General features: G+C 44.2%; 1 protein-coding gene across 1 annotated transcript in view; it reads left to right on the forward strand.

Annotated features, from left to right (window-relative positions):
• The window catches only part of robo1 (roundabout, axon guidance receptor, homolog 1 (Drosophila)), a 652577-nt gene that overhangs the window by 198026 nt on the left and 432346 nt on the right, over window positions 1-22205 (forward strand). The gene's annotated exons all lie outside the window — the stretch shown is intronic.

Below are 22205 nucleotides of genomic sequence, written 5' to 3' on the forward strand. Positions count from 1 at the left end.
TCTGGCCCAGAAACTAGAATATGCATATTATTAGTAGATTTGGATAGAAAACACTCTGAAGTTTCTAACACAGTTTGAATGATGTCTATGAGTATAACAGAACTCATATGGCAGGCAAAAACCTGAGAAAATCCAACCAGGAAGTGGGAGATCTGAGAATTGTAGTTCTTCTTTTGAATGCCTATCGAAACTACAGTGTCTGTGGGGTCACGTTGCACTTCCTAAGGCTGTCAAAAGCCTTAACTTCTTACATCTAGATAGCGGAACACCGCTCCAATATCCAATGATAGGGCGTGGCGCGAAATACAAACTCCTCAAAAATCCGAAAACTTCCAATTTTCAAACATATGACTATTTTACACCATTTTAAAGACAAGACTCTCCTTTATCTAACCACACTGTCCAATTTCAAAAAGGTTTTACAAGGAAAGCGAAACATTGGATTATGTCAGGAGAGTACCCAGCCAGAAAGAATCAGACACCCATTTTTCAAGCTAGCATATAATGTCACAAAAACCAAAACCACAGCTAAATGCAGCACTAACCTTTGATGATCTTCATCAGATGACACTCCTAGGACATTATGTTATACAATACATGCATGTTTTGTTCAATCAAGTTCATATTTATATCAAAAAACAGCTTTTTACATTAGCATGTTTTGTTCAGAACTAGCATTCCCACCGAACACTTCTGGTGAATTTACTAAATTACTCACGATAAACGTTCACAAAAAACATGCAGTAGTAATAACCAGATTAAATCGGGTAAGTTTTTTATCCGGCCGCGTAAATACTGCCCCCTAGCCCTAACAGGTTAAATTACTCATGATAAACGTTGACAAAATACATAACAATTATTTTAAGAATTATAGATACAGAACTCCTTTATGCAATCGCGGTGTCCGATTTTAAAATAGCTTTTCGGTGAAAGCACATTTTGCAATATTCTGAGTAGATAGCCCGGCCATCACAGGCTAGCTATTTTGACACCCACCATGTTTGGTACTCACCAAACTCAGATTTACTATAAGAAAAAAATGGGATTACCTTTGCTGTTCTTCGTCAGAATGCACTCCCAGGACTTCTACTTCAACAACAAATGTTGGTTTGGTTCCAAATAATCCATAGTTATATCCAAATAGCGGCGTTTTGTTCGTGCGTTCAAGACACTATCCGAAGGGTAACGAAGGGTGACGCGCCGGCGCATATCGTGACAAAAAATGTCAAAATATTCCATTACCGTACTTCGAAGCATGTCAAATGCTGTTTAAAATCAATTTTTATGCGATTTTTCTCGGAAAATAGTGATAATATTCCGACCAGGAGTCGTTGTAAAATGGACTCTTCACGTGCATGCGCACGCCCGTCTCATTGTTCTCAGACCACTATCCAGACCACTCGACCACTATCCAAATGCGGTACTGTTTTTCAGCCATGGACTGCAAAGTCATCATTCAACGTCCTGGCGCCTTCTGAGAGCCTATGAGAGCCTTAGAAAGTGTCACGTTACAGCAGAGATCCTCTGTTTTCAATAAAGAGGGTATAGAAGGCCAAGAAATGGTCAGAGAGGGCACTTCCTGTTTGGAATCTTCTCAGGTTTTGGCCTGCCATATGAGTTCTGTTATACTCACAGACACCATTCAAACAGTTTTAGAAACTTTAGGGTATTTTCTATCCAAATCAAACAATTATATGCATATTCTAGTTTCTGGGCAGGAGTAATAAACAGATTAAATCGGGTACGTTTTTTATCCGGCCGTGAAAATACTGCCCCCTATCCATAACAGGTTAAGAAAGTTTTTCATGCGTCTCCTGTAACCGGGCAGAGAATAGGAGCTCAGTCAATGAGTGGACTGCCTATGGACAAAGGGATTGGTGATGCACGATCCCGATAGCGTGCCCCTCCTTCTTTTTCTTCTGGAATGAATACGCTATTGTCCGGTTGGAATATTATCGCATTTCTACGTTAAAAATACCATAAAGATTGATTGTAAACAACGTTTGACATGCTTCTAAGAACGGTAATGGAACATTTTGACTTTAAGTGTCTTGAATTACGCTCGCACATTATGCCTTTGGATAGTGACCTGAACGCACAAACAAAACGGAGGTATTTGGACATAAATATGGATTATTTCGAACAAAAACAACATTTCTTGTGGAAGTAGCAGTCCTGGGAGTGCATTCTGACAAAGATCAGCAAAGGTAAGAGAATATTTATAATACTAATTCTGAGTTTAGGTGACCCCAGAACTTGGCGGGTGTCTGTATAGCACTGCCATTTTCAAAGCAACTAGCATGCATCACAAATACCCAAAACACAGCTAAATGCAGCACTAACCTTTGACAATCTTCAACAGATGACACTCCTAGGACATCATGTTACACAATACATGCATTTTTTGTTAGATAAAGTTCATATTTATATATAAAAACAGCATTTTACATCGGCGCGTGACGTTCACAAAATATTTTCCCTCAAATGCTTCCGGTGAATCAGCGCTACAATTTACTAAATTACTATTCGAAAACATTGTTAAAATGTAATATTGTCATTCAAAGAATTATAGATTAACATCTCGTGAATGCAACCGCATTGCCAGATTTAAAAATAACTTTACAGGGAAATCACACTTTGCAATAAACGAGGTGCTATGCTCAGAAAAATAGGCTAGGCGATACAGGTTAGCGCCATCTTGGAACCATCTAAAATCAAATATACTATTGTAAATATTCCCTTACCTTTCATTATCTTCATCAGAAGGCACTTCCAGGAATCCCTGGTCCACAACAAATGTACTTTTGTTCGAAAAAGTAAATAATTTATGTCCCAATAGGTCCTTCTTGTTAGCGCGTTCCGAAGGCTACTCATAATGTACGAGGCGCGCGGGACTTGTCGTCACGAATGTGCAAAAAAATATATTTACGTTCGTTCAAACATGGGAAACGTTGTATAACATAAATCTTTAGGGCCTTTTTCAATCAGAGCTTCAATAATATTCAAGGCGGACGATTGCATTGTCTTACTAAACGTTCAATATGCACCTTGGATAAGGATGCGTGCAGTTGCGTCCCCGATGTGTCTGTCTTCACTTGTAGCCTGTGAGAAACACCCGATCACGTGACAGAGAGCCATGTGAGTGAGTGATGGTTCGGAGCACACAGCACTCAGGGAGAAGGGCACAGAGCGGCATTCCGGGCTAAGGGCACAACGGCCACTGGCCGCAAAAGGCATGGATTTTGTTAGGGTGCATTACGGCCACACAAAGGGGATGCCACCGTGAAATTCGAGTCGTTATCAAGTACTTGTCAAATTGTGAATGAGAACTGAGTGTGTACAGCCTGCGCAAAAAAAAGCAGAGCTCATGCCTTTCAAGCGACTTTTTTCAAATCCTCTGCTAACCCAGTGAAGTGAATAGCAGCTTGCTCAGCAGGTGGGAGACGACTGCCGTCAGATGGGGTGGAGCACGGCTGTGGCTGCAGATGAAACACTCTTTGAAAAAAGGGTTCCAAAAGGGTTCTTTGGATGTCCCCATAGGAGAACCATTTTTGGTTCCAGGTAGAACTCTTTTGAGTTCCATGTAGAACCCTCTGTGGAAAAGGGATCTACATGGACCTCAGAAGGGTTCTACCTGGAAAGAAAAAGGGTTCTTCAAAGGTTTCTACTATGGGGAAAGCCCTTTTAGGTTCAAGACAACACTTTTCTTTCTAAGAGTTTAGGTAATAGATCCTCTCTATACCCCACAACATCTAAACTACTGTGACAGCTCCTCTCTCCCCACAACATCTAAACTACTGTGACAGCTCCTCTCTCCCCACAACATCTAAACTACTGTGACAGCTCCTCTCTATACCCCACAACATCTAAACTACTGTGACAGCTCCTCTCTATACCCCACAACATCTAAACTACTGTGACAGCTCCTCTCTATACCCCACAACATCTAAACTACTGTGACAGCTCCTCTCTCCCCACAACATCTAAACTACTGTGACAGCTCCTCTCTCCCCACAACATCTAAACTACTGTGACAGCTCCTCTCTATACCCCACAACATCTAAACTACTGTGACAGCTCCTCTCTATACCCCACAACATCTAAACTACTGTGACAGCTCCTCTCTATACCCCACAACATCTAAACTACTGTGACAGCTCCTCTCTATACCCCACAACATCTAATCTACTGTGACAGCTCCTCTCTATACCCCACAACATCTAAACTACTGTGACAGCTCCTCTCTATATCCCACAACATCTAAACTACTGTGACAGCTCCTCTCTATACCCCACAACATCTAAACTACTGTGACAGCTCCTCTCTATACCCCACAACACCTAAACTACTGTGACAGCTCCTCTCTCCCCACAACATCTAAACTACTGTGACAGCTCCTCTCTCCCCACAACATCTAATCTACTGTGACAGCTCCTCTCTATACCCCACAACATCTAATCTACTGTGACAGCTCCTCTCTATACCCCACAACATCTAAACTACTGTGACAGCTCCTCTCTCCCCACAACATCTAAACTACTGTGACAGCTCCTCTCTATACCCCACAACATCTAAACTACTGTGACAGCTCCTCTCTCCCCACAACATCTAAACTACTGTGACAGCTCCTCTCTCCCCACAACATCTAAACTACTGTGACAGCTCCTCTCTATACCCCACGACATCTAAACTACTGTGACAGCTCCTCTCTATACCCCACAACATCTAAACTACTGTGACAGCTCCTCTCTCCCCACAACATCTAAACTACTGTGACAGCTCCTCTCTATATCCCACAACATCTAAACTACTGTGACAGCTCCTCTCTATACCCCACAACATCTAAACTACTGTGACAGCTCCTCTCTCCCCACAACATCTAATCTACTGTGACAGCTCCTCTCTCCCCACAACATCTAAACTACTGTGACAGCTCCTCTCTATACCCCACAACATCTAAACTACTGTGACAGCTCCTCTCTATACCCCACAACATCTAAACTACTGTGACAGCTCCTCTCTATATCCCACAACATCTAAACTACTGTGACAGCTCCTCTCTCCCCACAACACCTAAACTACTGTGACAGCTCCTCTCTCCCCACAACATCTAAACTACTGTGACAGCTCCTCTCTATACCCCACAACATCTAATCTACTGTGACAGCTCCTCTCTCCCCACAACATCTAAACTACTGTGACAGCTCCTCTCTATACCCCACAACATCTAAACTACTGTGACAGCTCCTCTCTATACCCCACAACATCTAAACTACTGTGACAGCTCCTCTCTCCCCACAACATCTAAACTACTGTGACAGCTCCTCTCTATACCCCACAACATCTAAACTACTGTGACAGCTCCTCTCTATACCCCACAACATCTAAACTACTGTGACAGCTCCTCTCTATACCCCACAACATCTAAACTACTGTGACAGTCTCTATACCCCACAACATCTAAACTACTGTGACAGCTCCTCTCTCCCCACAACATCTAAACTACTGTGACAGCTCCTCTCTATACCGCACGACATCTAATCTACTGTGACAGCTCCTCTCTCCCCACAACATCTAAACTACTGTGACAGCTCCTCTCTATACCCCACGACATCTAAACTACTGTGACAGCTCCTCTCTATACCCCACAACATCTAAACTACTGTGACAGCTCCTCTCTCTCCAGACTCAGTCTTTGTATTTTGTCTGTATTGTGAAGTTCATTACTGTGTGTTGGTTGTGTGCATGCACCTGTGCCTGCCTGCCTGTGTGTGTGTATATGGTCGACAATGCTTACAATACATATTTGCCTTGCATCGATAAAGTGTGCTGGAGGATGTCTGTATATGTTACCTCTACACACAGATTGACCTCTACACACAGATTGACCTCTACACACAGATTTACCTCTACAAACAGAACTACAAAATGAGTAGAATGTAGATGAGAAAGAAACCAGATGACCTGTTAGCATTCATATGCCCTCCTCCGTCCTCCCTTTTATTCATACCAATCTTCAGCCTTTGTTCAGACCCTCCTCTGATATCCAATGAGAAATCAGTCCTTTAGTGATGTTGGGGAGGCGAGGGGGGGGGTTAAGAGCTCTCTGTGTTTATGTAGACTGTAGCAGCAGATGATTACCAGTCCAGTCACAGCGGTGGAGATGATTGACTCATGAAGTCTTTCAGTAATGTATGAAACTGTGGCCCTGATGCGTGCTCAGTCATGCAGCGAAGCATGCTGGTTGAACCAAGTCCATTGCAGCCCGGCGAAATGTCCGCCACCACCAAACACCCACCAACCACAACCATCAGTCTGCGAATACCCTCCCAAGCCCTCCCTTTCCCCTCATCCTCCACCGCCCTGGCACACACACTCATTTGTATGCATTGAAATTCAATCAGATCCTTAATTACATCTTAACATGGGTTCCTACCAGCTGGCTTAATTCCCCTGCTTCTGATTAAAGGGATTAGAAAAATGTAATTGAACAGTGGATTACATACAGCTATAAGAGGAGACGGACTGGTATGTCTTCTGTACCTGTCTGGTCAGCCATCACCTTGTCTGGCTCCCTCTCCCTCGCGCTCTCCCTCTCTCTCTGCCTCTCTCTCTCTGCCTCTCTCTCTCTGCCTCTCTCTCTGCCTCTCTCTCTGCCTCTCTCTCTGCCTCTCTCTCTCTCTCTCTCTGCCTCTCTCTCTGCCTCTCTCTCTGCCTCTCTCTCTCTCTCTCTCTCTGCCTCTCTCTCTCTCTCTCTCTGCCTCTCTCTCTCTCTCTCTCTCTCTCTCTCTCTCTCTCTCTCTCTCTCTCTCTCACTCTCTCCAGGTAGTCCTTTAAATAATGCAGGGACAAGATGAGGATGCTTCTGCTGGGCTCTCTGCTCACAGCAGGCTGGCCCAATTATGAGAGAGGAGAATGAGTACCTTTTCTCTTGGGTTTAGGTGTGATTGCTTCTTATACAGATACGGACTTGGATAGGAATCATGACAGATTTATTCTATTTTTTTATTTAACAGACATGTAAACAGCCGGAGGGGCAAACATATATACTTTAAAATGACTGAAACCATATCTAAACTGTATATAAATGATAATGGGCTTACAGTCATACAGTTTCTTGACTGTCCAGCTCGCTAATAATCACTAGACAGTCAGGGAGCATCGAAAATTCCCAAAACTATGGATATAGGACTATTTCTTTGCACACTTTGAAGGCAAGGACCTCATTGAAGACCGAATGCGCCCCCGGAGCAAAATGAGTTTGACACCCCTGGTCTAGAGTAATTGTGAGTGTTTGTGTGGGCACTAAAGTATTTGTATCCATAGTGCATATTTGTTGCTGGACGCTTTTCCCAGTTGACTCTCTGTGGTCCCCATCATGTTTCCTTGTCTCCTGTCCCTTTTAACCTCAGCAGCCTTACCTCATGGTGTCTGTATGTGGTGCCAGATGAATAGCCTGCAGAAGGAGAGAGGGGATAGGATGCTTCAGGCTGATTTTTAATGGGGCCAAGGAAGCCCACTACCCAAGCTGCCTATATCCAGGCTGCAGAGGACAATGGGTCCGTCAATCACAGAGCTACCATCATCAGCATTTGATTATCCTCCCCATGTAGTAGCTGGATGAATTATGACGTCATCCCCATTCTGCCTTTCTTCTTCTTCTTCTGTTAGTAATAACTTTCAGCCAGTTTACTTTTCAACTTCATCTGTTGGTCTGCTGAAGCTGAACTAAGTCTTTCCGTTAGAACATTTTGTTCTCCATTGGGCTGTTTATTTTAGCCAATTAAAAGTGATTCTACTGGCACTTTGTGTGCATCAGAGGGCTTAAAGCCGTATTAATACACGGGTATAGAGAGATACATTGGGAGATGGGGGGTGTTAACATTATGTATTTTGGTGCCTGTGCATATGCATGTGCATTATGTATTCACGTGTATTTAGTCTGACCAATTAGCATGCGCTTCCACAAGCAGACGTTTTGCTATCAATTTTGGAATAAAACTGCATCAATCATTAACATTTAGTTTCTGATGAAAGACGGCAGTAATGTATCCCTCTGAAACTGCACGAGGGGGTGTTCAATCAGTCGACTGCATGGCCAGTCTGAGGTGGCTACACATACACAGATAACTGACAAAATAAAGGAAACACCAACATAGTGTCTTAACAGGGGAGCCGCCAGAACAGCTTCCAATGCGCCTTGGTTTCTACAAGTGTCTGGAACTCTATCAGAGGGATGCGACAACGTTCTTACACAAGAAATTCCATCATTTGGTGTTTTGTTGATGGTGGTGAAAAATGCTGTCTCAGTCACCGCTTCAGAATCTCCCATTAGTGTTTAATTGAGTTGAGATCTGGTGACTGACACACACACACACACACACACACACACACACACACACACACACACACACACACACACACACACACACACACACTTTAAACCCCCTATGCTTCTTTGAGACCTCTCTTTCAAAGTCACTGAGATCTCTTCTTTTAGCCAAATTAAAGGGCAACTGGGCATTTTATACATGACCCTAAGCATGATGGGATGTTTTAATTGCTTAATTAACTCAGAAACCACACCTGTGTGGAAGCACCTGCTTTCAATATACATTGAATACCTCATTAACTTAAGCGTTTCCTTTATTCTGGCAGTTACCTGTAGCCCTCTGCTTTTCTGGGAATGTGAGACTCTACTGCCCCCTTTTGGTACATGAGGATACATCACCTGTTCCTACACTAGTAACCATAGCAGTAAATACGTTTTATAAGGAACCCAAGATGGACCACAGCCTGTCGTTTCCAATGGGAGCAAATGCAGCATAGTGGGCAGAACAAGCAAGGAGGTGGGCAGAGCCAAGCACGAGCTAGCTAGATCCTATTGTTGCGCTCTAACATGTATTTGCATATTTCCGTTAGGGAACGGCTGCTCTGGGAAGGGCGCATCTGCAATAACGCAATCTAATCTACTGTGACAGCTCCTCTCTCCCCACAACATCTAAACTACTGTGACAGCTCCTCTCTATACCCCACGACATCTAAACTACTGTGACAGCTCCTCTCTATACCCCACAACATCTAAACTACTGTGACAGCTCCTCTCTCTCCTTGCACTCCTAAACAACGCACTTTTTTGAAACTTTGGCAAAGGGTTAAGTCTACAAAACTTAGTTCACTCTGTTTGTAACAAATGTTAGTTTTGGGAACAGAAAACTGTATTGAGATCAACTGTTTCATTGATGAGAAAATTAGCAGAATGTTGGCAATCTCGCTCCTTGTTCTCCTCACTGACTGCCATTGGGCTTCCCCTCATCCCCATATTTGGTGGTAAGTGGAAATGCCAACGGGATGCTTCAGATTTATACATCCGGTGAAACATGTGACTCATTGCAGTGTCTGTGATAGTAGTCTGAAGCCCAGGCCTTTAGATCAGATTCCTGTTAGAGGGCACCATCTCCTGGCTCACTTTAGCACTGCTAATGTACACCAGCACTACTTTTCCAGCTATGGCAGACTTCTATGGGAGTGCTCTGTACCAATGCAATAACTGGTCAAAACATTATCCTGGTTTCACCATAGTTTACTGCAGAATAATTCCTCTGAGCTGTTCAGACTCTCTTTCTCTTTGTCTTTGTCTTTGTCTTTCTCATACTCTATCTCTCTCTTTCTCTCTCTCTCACACACATGCAAAATAACCATACATTGAACAATAACAATAAGCATCTTTCTCTCTCTCTCTCTCTCTCTCTCTCTCTCTCTCTCTCTCTCTCTCTCTCTCTCTCTCTCTCTCTGTCTCTCTGTCTCTCCTTATCTCTCTGTCTCTCTCTCTCCTTATCTCTCTGTCTCTCTCTCTCTCTCTCTCTGTCTCTCTCTCTTTCTCTCTGTCTCTCTCTCTTTATCTCTCTGTCTCTCTCTCTCTCTGTCTCTCTCTCTCTCTTTCTCTCTCTGTCTCTCTCTCTTTCTCTCTGTTTCTCTCTCTCTCTTTCTCTCTCTGTCTCTCTCTCTCTCTCTTTCTCTCTTTGTTTGTCACTCTATCTCTCTGTGTGTGTGTGTATCTGTGTGCTAGCATGTGGGTATGGGCTGTCTATGTGTGTGTGTGTGTGTGTGTGTGTGTGTGTGTGTGTGTGTGTGTGTGTGTGTGTGTGTGTGTGTGTGTGTGTGTGTGTGTGTGTGTGTGTGTTTACACACCCACCTGGGTGTTATCTGATCAACTATAGAAAGTCCTTGTCCTTGAGCTCTTGGAGGGTGTATGTTTGTGCTCTATATGGTCTGTAAATTATTGATCAGGTTCACCCTGTGGTCTAATTGATCCAAATCAATTCAAATCAAAGTTTATTTGTCATGTGCGCTGAATACAACAGGTGTAGACCTTACAGTGAAATGCTTACTTACAGACTCTAACCAACAGTGCAAAAAATGTATTAGGTGAACAATAGGTAAGTAAAGAAATAAAAACAACAGTAAACAGACAGTGAAAAATGACATTAGCGAGGCTATATACAGTAGCGAGGCTATAAAAGTAGCGAGGCTACATACAGACACCGGTTAGTCAGGCTGATTGAGGTAGTATGTACATGTAGATAAGGTTAAAGTCACTATGCATATATGATGAACAGAGAGTATCAGTAGCGTTAAATAGGGGTTGGCGGGTGGTGGGTGCGGGACACAATGCAGATAGCCCATTTAGCCAATGTGCGGGAGCACTGGTTGGTCGGGCCAATTGAGGTAGTATGTACATGAATGTATAGATAAAGTGACTATGCATGTATGATAAACAGAGAGTAGCAGCAGCGTAAAAGAGGGGTTGGGGGGGGCACACAATGCAAATAGTCCAGGTAGCCATTTGATTACCTGATCAGGAGTCTTATGGCTTGGGGGTAAAAACTGTTGAGAAGCCTTTTTGTCCTAGACTTGGCACCCCGGTACTGCTTGCCATGCGGTAGTAGAGAGAACAGTCTATGACTGGGGTGGCTGAGGTCTTTGACCATTTTTAGGGCCTTCCTCTGACACCGCCTGGTGTAGAGGTCCTGGATGGCAGGCAGCTTAGCCCCAGTGATGTACTGGACCGTACGCACTACCCTCTGTAGTAGGAAGGTAGCAGGTAAGAAACAGCTGATTGCAGCCAGGTCAGTCAGCTGTCAGGTCAACATCTCAACCATAACCTAACATCTATCTCCCCATTGTCTGGGATCTCTAACCTAAATATAAACTGTCTAAATACAGACCCCTGCTGGTTAAAGCTCATATTACAGGTCTTGTTATTCTCATAGCGGCTGCACATTTAACCTGCTCTTTTGAAGCTCTCGCTGTAAAGTCTGGTCTTAGAGTTTCACCATCTAACTCCTTTTACAGTGTGCCAGGTGTACAATCTGCTTCGTATCACACATGACTGAACAGAACACACACCGCAACATAATACCCCTGAGAGACTGAATGAGCTATTGCCACAGGGCTCTAAAAGATACAATCTCCAGTTATGACACTATCTTAATCATAAATGAGACACATTAACACACGCAGCCTATGTGATTATAGTGTAGTTGGGGGGCCGCCAGTGTCAGTGTTCCTCTGAGCTCTCTAGCAGGGTGCAGAGCAGAGGGTCAGGCTGAAGAGTGCCATGCTGGTGCTGGGTTCAAGGGATTCACTGATACAACCACCTGCTACACTCATCCAATGAATGCTCCCTGACAGCTTTGTTAGTGTGAGCGAAATCATAATGACAAATTAGCCCCATCGTTTGTTTTATGAGTGTGTGTGGGTTCTGTGTGTACGCCATGCTTTCGTGTGTTTATGTGTGTGTGAGTGTGTGTGTGTGTGTGCGTGTGTGAGTGAGTGGGTGCGTGTGTGTGTGCATGGATGTGCCTGTGTCCGTGTGTGTGAGATGGAACGATATTGAGACTAATGTTCAGAAGTTTTCAGGAGCTCCAGATGGCCTTGCTTTAACAGCAGTAGTAAATCAGAGCGAGAGTGGTGATCTGGCCCATGGGGCAGCCTGGTCTCATAGACTAGACGTAACATAGTAAACGTAAATCCAGATCACTCAAATTAGTATGATCTGTTACGTTTAGTATGGTTACATAAGGCAGAAGGTAGATCGTGAACTACTTGTAACTCGAAGGTTGCGTGTTTGAAACTTTAGCATTTTAGCTAATTGCAACTTTGCAACTACTTACTACTTTTTAGCTACTTTGCAACTACTTTGCATGTTAGCTCACCCTTACCCTAACTCTAACCTTAACCCTTTAACCTAACTCCTAACCCTAACCTTAACCCTAACCTTAACCCCTAATCCCTAGATTAGCCTAGCTACTGTTAGCATTAGCCACCTAGCTAACTTTAGCCTCAGCAAATTGGAATTCCTACCATATCATATGTATTACAAAATCTTAACATATTGTCCAAATTGCAATTTGTAACATATCATACAAATTGTCATTCGTAATATATCATATGCAATGGATGATGGACATCCACAAATTAATACCCACCATAGAAAATGTAACTGTGTTACATCCAGGTTGGATGGGGCTGCTGGCTACTGCAGCATGGAGCCTCATATCAAGGTGAGAGTGACTCTACAGCCAGTACATGAGATGAGGACAGGAAGGATGGGACAGAATGGTCAGAGAAACATCCCTGGGTGTGACCGTAATGTTGTGTAATCACCGGATGTAATCACCGGATGTAATCACCGGATGTAATCACCGGATGTGATCACTGGATGTGATGTGTTTTTGGATGGAAGATGGAGAAACAGTAACTGTGCTGTTTTCAGTCCTCGCCCTCTCCAATAAATTGAACTGGACGACGGTTAGATTAGAATAGGTAGAGTGTTCCTCACAGAACACATTTCACTGTGGATGTAAAGAAATGTTTCAGAGGTGTGGGTCAATGACAACATTACACAATCCATTCATTCTCCAATTTACAGTCTGTTCTCTCTGAGAGATAATTGTGCCTTACATAATGGTAAGATGTAAAAGCTGCATCGCAACAGTAACGTTGCAGTAACGTTAGTGACATTGAAAAAACATAATTACATATATTTTTCTCTCTCTTTTTTTTTCTACTCTCTCTCTCTAGCTCTCTCTCTCTCTCTCTCTCTCACCCTCTCCCCCACTCTCTCCATGGATCATTCTACTCCATAGTCGCGTAAGAGTTTCTGTTCAGTATGTGGCTCACTGTCCTTCATGTGTCTTAATGGCTGTGTATTCTGCTAGGTCACATGAACCTTCAGCCTCCCTTCAATCAGCCCGGCTTCTCTACTCTCCTGTGGCTCCTCATTGATTGGAGGCCGTAGTGGGGGCTGTGTGCCTTGCAGTAGGATGGGAGAGATGGAGGGGAGAGGTGGAGGGGACAGGTGTGGGGGAGAGGTGTGGGGGAGATGAGGGGTCACTGATTGAGAGAGCCATTGTTCTGTGGCCCCGCGGGAACATGGTGGGTCTCTCTCTGCATGCCAACCATAACTCACCATCAATCACCAGCATCTCTACTGGGGCTAAGCATAGTTTTGTGTTAGATAGACAGTTACAGTGATACTGCAGTATTACCCTCTGCACAGTGACTCTCTGCTAGTCAAATGTCACACTGCTGAAATACAGAATGTAATAGGATGAAAAATGCCTGTCTTAATTTGATACCTTAAATCTGTATTACATGGATGCCAGCTTTAGCTGTTAGCTCTGAATATCCATGCTACGCTGTTAAATAGTCAGACAGAGATCCAAAATCTAGAGAGTCTTTGGAAAAAACCTGTCACCACAGTGTCATGTCTGCCAGTTTGAAGCTAGCTAAATGAGGCTCCATCTGTCACCCTCATGAATTGCAACAGTCACACACAGTACCAGGCCAGCCTACCAGGCCAGCTTACCATGACAGCCTACTGTACAACTGATTCACAAAAACAACACTTAAATATGAACAAGGGCAAAGCGGAGACATTTTGTAAACAAGCTAATATATCAGGTCTTAGGCTATTGCTGTAAGTTGTTGAGCATTGAAACTTTGCTTATTGGGAAGCATATTTACATTTACATTTAAGTCATTTAGCAGACGCTCTTATCCAGAGCGACTTACAAATTGGTGCATTCACCTTATGATATCCAGTGGAACAACCACTTTACAATAGTGCATCTAAATATTTTAAGGGGGGGGTTAGAAGGATTACTTTATCCTATCCTAGGTATTCCTTAAAGATGTGGGGTTTCAGGTGTCTCCGGAAGGTGGTGATTGACTCCGCTGTCCTGGCGTCGTGAGGGAGCTTGTTCCACCATTGGGGTGCCAGAGCAGCGAACAGTTTTGACTGGGCTGAGCGGGAACTGTGCTTCCTCAGAGGTAGGGGGGCCAGCAGGCCAGAGGTGGATGAACGCAGTGCCCTTGTTTGGGTGTAGGGCCTGATCAGAGCCTGAAGGTATGGAGGTGCCGTTCCCTTCACAGCTCCGTAGGCAATCACCATGGTCTTGTAGCGGATGCGAGCTTCAACTGGAAGCCAGTGGAGAGAGCGGAGGAGCGGGGTGACGTGAGAGAACTTGGGAAGGTTGAACACCAGACGGGCTGCGGCGTTCTGGATGAGTTGTAGGGGTTTAATGGCACAGGCAGGGAGCCCAGCCAACAGCGAGTTGCAGTAATCCAGACGGGAGATGACAAGTGCCTGGATTAGGACCTGCGCCGCTTCCTGTGTGAGGCAGGGTCGTACTCTGCGAATGTTGTAGAGCATGAACCTACAGGATCGGGTCACCGCCTTGATGTTAGTGGAGAACGACAGGGTGTTGTCCAGGATCACGCCAAGGTTCTTAGCACTCTGGGAGGAGGACACAAGGGAGTTGTCAACCGTGATGGCGAGATCATGGAATGGGCAGTCCTTCCCCGGGAGGAAGAGCAGCTCCGTCTTGCCGAGGTTCAGCTTGAGGTGGTGATCCGTCATCCACACTGATATGTCTGACAGACATGCAGAGATGCGATTCGCCGCCTGGTTATCAGAAGGGGGAAAGGAGAAGATTAATTGTGTGTCGTCTGCATAGCAATGATAGGAGAGACCATGTGAGGATATGACAGAGCCAAGTGACTTGGTGTATAGCGAGAATAGGAGAGGGCCTAGAACAGAGCCCTGGGGGACACCAGTGGTGAGAGCACATGGTGCGGAGACAGATTCTCGCCACGCCACCTGGTAGGAGCGACCTGTCAGGTAGGACGCAATCCAAGCGTGGGCCGCGCCGGAGATGCCCAACTCGGAGAGGGTGGAGAGGAGGATCTGATGGTTCACAGTATCAAAGGCAGCAGATAGGTCTAGAAGGATGAGAGCAGAGGAGAGAGAGTTAGATTTAGCAGTGCGGAGAGCCTCCGTGACACAGAGAAGAGCAGTCTCAGTTGAATGCCCAGTCTTGAAACCTGACTGATTAGGATCAAGAAGGTCATTCTGAGAGAGATAGCAGGAGAGCTGGCCAAGGACGGCACGTTCAAGAGTTTTGGAGAGAAAAGAAAGATGGGATACTGGTCTGTAGTTGTTGACATCGGAGGGATCGAGTGTAGGTTTTTTCAGAAGGGGTGCAACTCTCGCTCTCTTGAAGACGGAAGGGACGTAGCCAGCGGTCAGGGATGAGTTGATGAGCGAGGTGAGGTAGGGGAGAAGGTCTCCGGAAATGGTCTGGAGAAGAGAGGAGGGGATAGGGTCAAGTGGGCAGGTTGTTGGGCGGCCGGCCGTCACAAGACGCGAGATTTCATCTGGAGAGAGAGGGGAGAAAGAGGTCAAAGCACAGGGTAGGGCAGTGTGAGCAGGACCAGCGGTGTCGTTTGACTTAGCAAACGAGGATCGGATATCGTCAACCTTCTTTTCAAAATGGTTGACGAAGTCATCCGCAGAGAGGGAGGGGGGGAGGGGGAGGAGGATTCAGGAGGGAGGAGAAGGTAGCAAAGAGCTTCCTAGGGTTAGAGGCAGATGCTTGGAATTTAGAGTGGTAGAAAGTGGCTTTAGCAGCAGAGACAGAAGAGGAGAATGTAGAGAGGAGGGAGTGAAAGGATGCCAGGTCCGCAGGGAGGCGAGTTTTCCTCCATTTCCGCTCGGCTGCCCGGAGCCCTGTTCTGTGAGCTCGTAGTGAGTCGTCGAGCCACAGAGCAGGAGGGGAGGACCGAGCCGGCCTGGAGGATAGGGGACAGAGAAAATCAAAGGATGCAGAAAGGGAGGAGAGGAGGGTTGAGGAGGCAGAATCAGGAGATAGGTTGGAGAAGGTTTGGGCAGAGGGAAGAGATGATAGGATGGAAGAGGAGAGAGTAGCGGGAGAGAGAGAGCGAAGGTTGGGACGGCGCAATACCATCCGAGTAGGGGCAGAGTGAGAAGTGTTGGATGAGAGCAAGAGGGAAAAGGATACAAGGTAGTGGTCGGAGATTTGGAGGGGAGTTGCAATGAGATTAGTGGAAGAACAGCATCTAGTAAAGATGAGGTCAAGCGTATTGCCTGCCTTGTGAGTAGGGGGGGAAGGTGAGAGGGTGAGGTCAAAAGAGGATAGGAGTGGAAAGAAGGAGGCAGAGAGGAATGAGTCAAAGGTAGACGTGGGGAGGTTAAAGTCACCCAGAACTGTGAGAGGTGAGCCATCTTCAGGAAAGGAACTTATCAAGGCGTCAAGCTCATTGATGAACTCTCCAAGGGAACCTGGAGGGCGATAAATGATAAGGATGTTAAGCTTGAAAGGGCTGGTAACTGTGACAGCATGGAATTCAAATGAGGAGATAGACAGATGGGTCAGGGGAGAAAGAGAGAATGTCCACTTGGGAGAGATGAGGATTCCAGTGCCACCACCCCGCTGGCTCGATGCTCTAGGGGTATGCGAGAACACGTGTAACAGCCAGTGGAATCCTGTGGTGCGTTATTCAAATACCTTAGAAATGCTATTACTTCAATTTCTCAAACATATGACTATTTTACACCATTTTAACCTGTTATGGCTAGGGGGCAGTATTTTCACGGCTGGATAAAAAACGTACCCGATTTAATCTGGTTACTACTCCTGCCCAGTAACTAGAATATGCATATAATTATTGTATTTGGATAGAAAACACTCCAAAGTCTCTAAAACTGTTTGAATGGTGTCTGTGAGTATAACAGAACTCAAATGGCAGGTCAAAACCTGAGAGATTCCTTTACAGGAAGTGGCCTGTCTGACCATTTCTTGAACTTCTTTGCCATCTCTATCTTTTACAAAGGATCTCTGCTCTAACGTGACACTTCCTACGTCTTCCATGGGCGCTCAGAGCCCGGGAAAAACCTGAATGTCGTCATCCCAGCCCCAGGCTGAAACACATTATCGCCTTTCTCAAGTGGCCGATCAAGGGACTGTGGGCTTAGGCGCGTGCCCTGGCCGCCCCGTCTTTGTGATTTTTCCTCTGTTTGCCGAAAAGGAGATTCCCGGTCGGAATATTATCGCTTTTTACGAGATAAATTGCATAAAAATTGATTTTAAACAGCGGTTGACATGCTTCGAAGTACGGTAATGGAATATTTAGAATTTTTTTGTCACGAATTGCGCCATGCGCACGACCCTGATTTACCATTTCGGATAGTTTCTGGAACGCACGAACAAAACGCCGCTATTCGGATATAACGATGGATTATTTGGGACCAAACCAACATTTGTTATTGAAGTAGCAGTCCTGGGAGTGCATTCTGACGAAGACAACAAAGGTAATAACATTTTTGTTATAGTAAATCTGATTTTGGTGAAGGCTAAACTTGCCGGGTGTCTAAATAGCTAGCCCGTGATGGCTGGGCTATGTACTTAGAATATTGCAAAATGTGCTTTCACCAAAAAGCTATTTTAAAATCGGACATATCGAGTGCATAGAGGAGTTCTGTATCTATAATTCTTAAAATAATTGTTATGCTTTTTGTGAACGTTTATCGTGAGTAATTTAGTAAATTGTTAGTAAATTCCCCGGAAGTATGCTAGTTCTGAACGTCACATGCTAATGTAAAAAGCTGTTTTTTGATATAAATATGAACTTTATTGAACAAAACATGCATGTATTGTATAACATAATGTCCTAGGTGTGTCATCTGATGAAGATCATCAAAGGTTAGTGCTGCATTTAGCTGTCTTCTGGGTTTTTGTGACATTATATGCTAGCTTGAAAAATGGGTGTCTGATTATTTCTGGCTGGGTACTCTGCTGACATAATCTAATGTTTTGCTTTCGCTGTAAAGCCTTTTTGAAATCGGACAGTGTGGTTAGATAAAGGAGAGTCTTGTCTTTAAAATGCTGTGAAATAGTGATATGTTTGAAAAATTGAAGTTTTTGTATTTTTGAGGAATTTGTAATTCGCGCCACGCCTATCATTGGATATTGGAGCAGGTGTTCCGCTAGCGGAACGTCTAGATGTAAGAGGTTAAAGACAAGACTCGTTAATCTAACCACACTGTCCGATTTCAAAAAGGCTTTACAACGAAAGCAAAACATTAGATTATGTCAGCAGAGTACCCAGCCAGAAATAATCAGACACCCATTTTTCAAGCTAGCATATAATGTCACATAAACCCAAACCACAGCTAAATGCAGCACTAACCTTTGATGATCTTCATCAGATGACACACCTAGGACATTATGTTAGACAATACATGCATGTTTTGTTCAATCAAGTTCAAATTTATAAAAAAACCAGCTTTTTACATTAACATGTGACGTTCAGAACTAGCATACTTCCGGTGAATTTACTAAATTACTCACGATAAATGTTCACAAAAAACATAACAATTATTTTAAGAATTATAGATACAGAACTCCTCTATGCACTCGCTATGTCCGATTTTAAAATAGCTTTTCGGTGAAAGCACATTTTGCTATATTCTAAGTAGATAGCCCGGCATCACAGGGCTAGCTATTTAGACACCCACTAAGTTTAAGCCCTCACCAAAGTCAGATTTACTATAAGAAAAATGTTATTACCTTTGCTGTTCTTCGTCAGAATGCACTCCCAGGACTTCTACTTCAATAACAAATGTTGGTTTGGTTCAAAATAATACATAGTTATGTTCAAATATCCTCTGTTTTGTTCGTGCGTTCAAGTCACTATCCGAAGTGTAAAGAAGGGTGACGCGCACGACGCATTTCGTGACAAAAAAATTCTACATTTTCCATTACCGTACTTCGAAGCATGTCAACCGCTGTTTAAAATCAATTTTTATGCCATTTTTCTCGTAAAAAAGCGATAATATTCCGACCGGGAAAGCATGTTTACGTTCAAAGAGAGAGAAAATAAAAACATGGGGTCGCCTCGTGTATACGCCTCAGTGTCATTGTCCTCTGATAGACCACTTACCAAAGGCGCTAACGTTTTTCAGCCAGGGGCTGGAATTACATCATTCAGTTTTTCCCGGGTTCTCAGAGCCTATGGGAGCCGTAGGAAGTGTCACGTTTCAGCAAAGATCCTCAGTTTTCAATAAAGAGAGTCAAGAAGAACATGAACTTGTCAGACAGGCCACTTCCTGTAAGGAATCTTCTCAGGTTTTTGCCTGCCATATGAGTTCTATTATACTCACAGACACCATTCAAACAGTTTTAGAAACTTTAGGGTGTTTTCTATCCAAAGCCAATAATTATATGCATATTCTAGTTTCTGGGCAGTAGTAATAACCAGATTAAATCGGGTACGTTTTTTATCCGGCCGTGTAAATACTGCCCCCTAGCCCTAACAGGTTAAATTACTCATGATAAACGTTGACAAAATACATAACAATTATTTTAAGAATTATAGATACAGAACTCCTTTATGCAAACGCTATGTCAGATTTTAAAATAGCTTTTCGGCGAAAGCACATTTTGCAATATTCTGAGTACATAGCTCGGCCATCACAGGCTAGCTAATTTGACACCCACCAAGTTTGGGGCTCACTAAACTCAGAATTACTATTAGAAAAATTTGATTACCTTTGCTGTTCTTCGTCAGAATGCACTCCCAGGACTTCTACTTCAACAACAAATGTTGTTTTGGTTCCAAATAATCCATAGTTATATCCAAATACCTCCATTTTGTTTGTGCGTTCAGGTCACTATCCGAAGGGTAACGCGCGAGCGCATTTCGTGACAAAAAATGTCAAAATATTCCATTACCGTACTTAGAAGCATGTCAAACGCTGTTTAAAATCAATTTTTATGCTATTTTTCTCGTAAAATAGCGATAATATTCCAACCGGGCAACGTTGTATTCATTCAAAGGCTGAAAGAAAAAAAATGGAGAAGTCTCGTGAACGTGCATCTCAGTCTCACTGTCCGCAGGCTGACCACTTACAAACTCTGCTACTGTACTTTTCCCAGAGACAGCAGACACCCCATTCCACTTTCTGGTGGCTTTAGAGAGCCAATGGAAGCCTTAGAAAGTGTCACGTTACAGCACAGATGCTGTATTTTCGATAGAGATGCAACAGAAGGACAACAAATTGTCAGACAGGGCACTTCCTGTATGGAATCTTCTCAGGTTTTGGCCTGCCATATGAGTTCTGTTATACTCACAGACACCTTTCAAACAGTTTTATAAACTTTAGAGTGTTTTCTATCCAAATCTACTATTATATGCATATTCTCATTTCTGGGCAAGAGTAGTAACCAGTTTAAATCGGGTACGTGTTTTATCCGGCCGTGAAAATACTGCCCCCTAGCCCCAACAGGTTAAACGTCTCTAGAGACAATATCTCTCTCATCATTACTCAATGCCTAGGTTTACCTCCAATGTACTCACATCCTACCATACCTTTGTCTGTACATTATGCCTTGAATCTATTCTATCGCGCCCAGAAACCTGCTCCTTTTACTCTCTGTTACGAACGTACTAGACGACCAGTTCTGATAGCCTTTAGCCGTACCCTTATCCTAGTCCTCCTCTGTTCCTCTGGTGATGTAGAGGTTAATCCATGCCCTGCAGTGCCTAGCTCCACTCCTACTCCCCAGGTGCTCTCATTTGTTGACTTCTGTAAACGTAAAAGCCTTGGTTTCATGCATGTTAACATTAGAAGCCTCCTCCCTAAGTTTGTTTTATTCACTGTTTTAGCACACTCTGCCAAGCCGGATGTCCTAGCCGTGTCTGAATCCTAGCTTAGGAAATTTCCATCCCTAACTATAACATTTTCCGAAAAGATATAACTGCCAAAGGGGACAGCGTTGCAATCTACTGCAGAGATAGCCTGCAGAGTTCTGTCTTACTTTCCAGGTCTGTACCCAAACAATTAGAGCTTCTACTTTTAAAAATCCACCTTTCCAGAAACAAGTCTCTCACCATTGTCGCTTGCTATAGAGCACCCTGTGCCTCCAGCTGTGCCCTGGACACCATATGTGAATTGATTGCCCCCCATCTATCTTCAGAGCTCGTGCTGCTAGGTGACCTAAACTGGGACATGTTTAACACCCTGGCCATCTTACAATCTAAGCTTGATGCCCTCAATCTCACACAAATGATCAATGAACCCACCAGGTACAACCCCAAATCCGTAAACACGGGCACCCTTATAGATATCATCCTAACCAACTTGCCCTCCAAATACACCTCTGCTGTTTTCAACCAAGATCTCAGCGGTCACTGCCTCATTGCCTGCATCCGTAATGGGTCTGCGGTCAAACAACCACCCCTCATCACTGTCAAACACTCCCAAAAACACTTCAGCGAGCAGGTCTTTCTAATCGACCTGGCCCGGGTGTCCAGGAAGGATATTGACCTCATCCCATCAGTAGCCTGGTTATTCTTTAAAAGTGCCTTCCTCACCATCTTAAATAAGCATGCCCCATTCCAAAAATGTAGAACCATGAACAGATATAGCCCTTGGTTCTCTCCAGACCTGACTGCCCTTGACCAGCACAAAAACATCATGTGGCGTTCTGCATTAGCATCGAATAGCCCCCGTGATATGCAACTTTTTGAGGGAAGTTAGGAGCCAATATACACAGGCAGTAAGGAAAGCTAAGGCTAGGTTTTTCAAGCAGAAATTTGCATCCTGTAGCACAAACTCAAAAAAGTTCTGGGATACTGTAAAGTCCATGGAGAATAAGAGCACCTCCTCCCAGCTGCCCACTGCATTGAGGCTAGGAAACACTGTCACCACCGATAAATCCACTATAATTGAGAATTTCAATAAGCATTTTTCTACGGCTGGCCATGCTTTCCACCTGGCTACCCCTACCCCGATCAACAGCCCTCCACCCCCCACAGAAACACGGCCAAGCCTTCCC

Source organism: Salmo salar, chromosome ssa20 (assembly GCF_905237065.1).
Source record: "Salmo salar chromosome ssa20, Ssal_v3.1, whole genome shotgun sequence".
In the NCBI taxonomy this organism is placed as follows: Eukaryota; Metazoa; Chordata; class Actinopteri; order Salmoniformes; family Salmonidae; genus Salmo; species Salmo salar.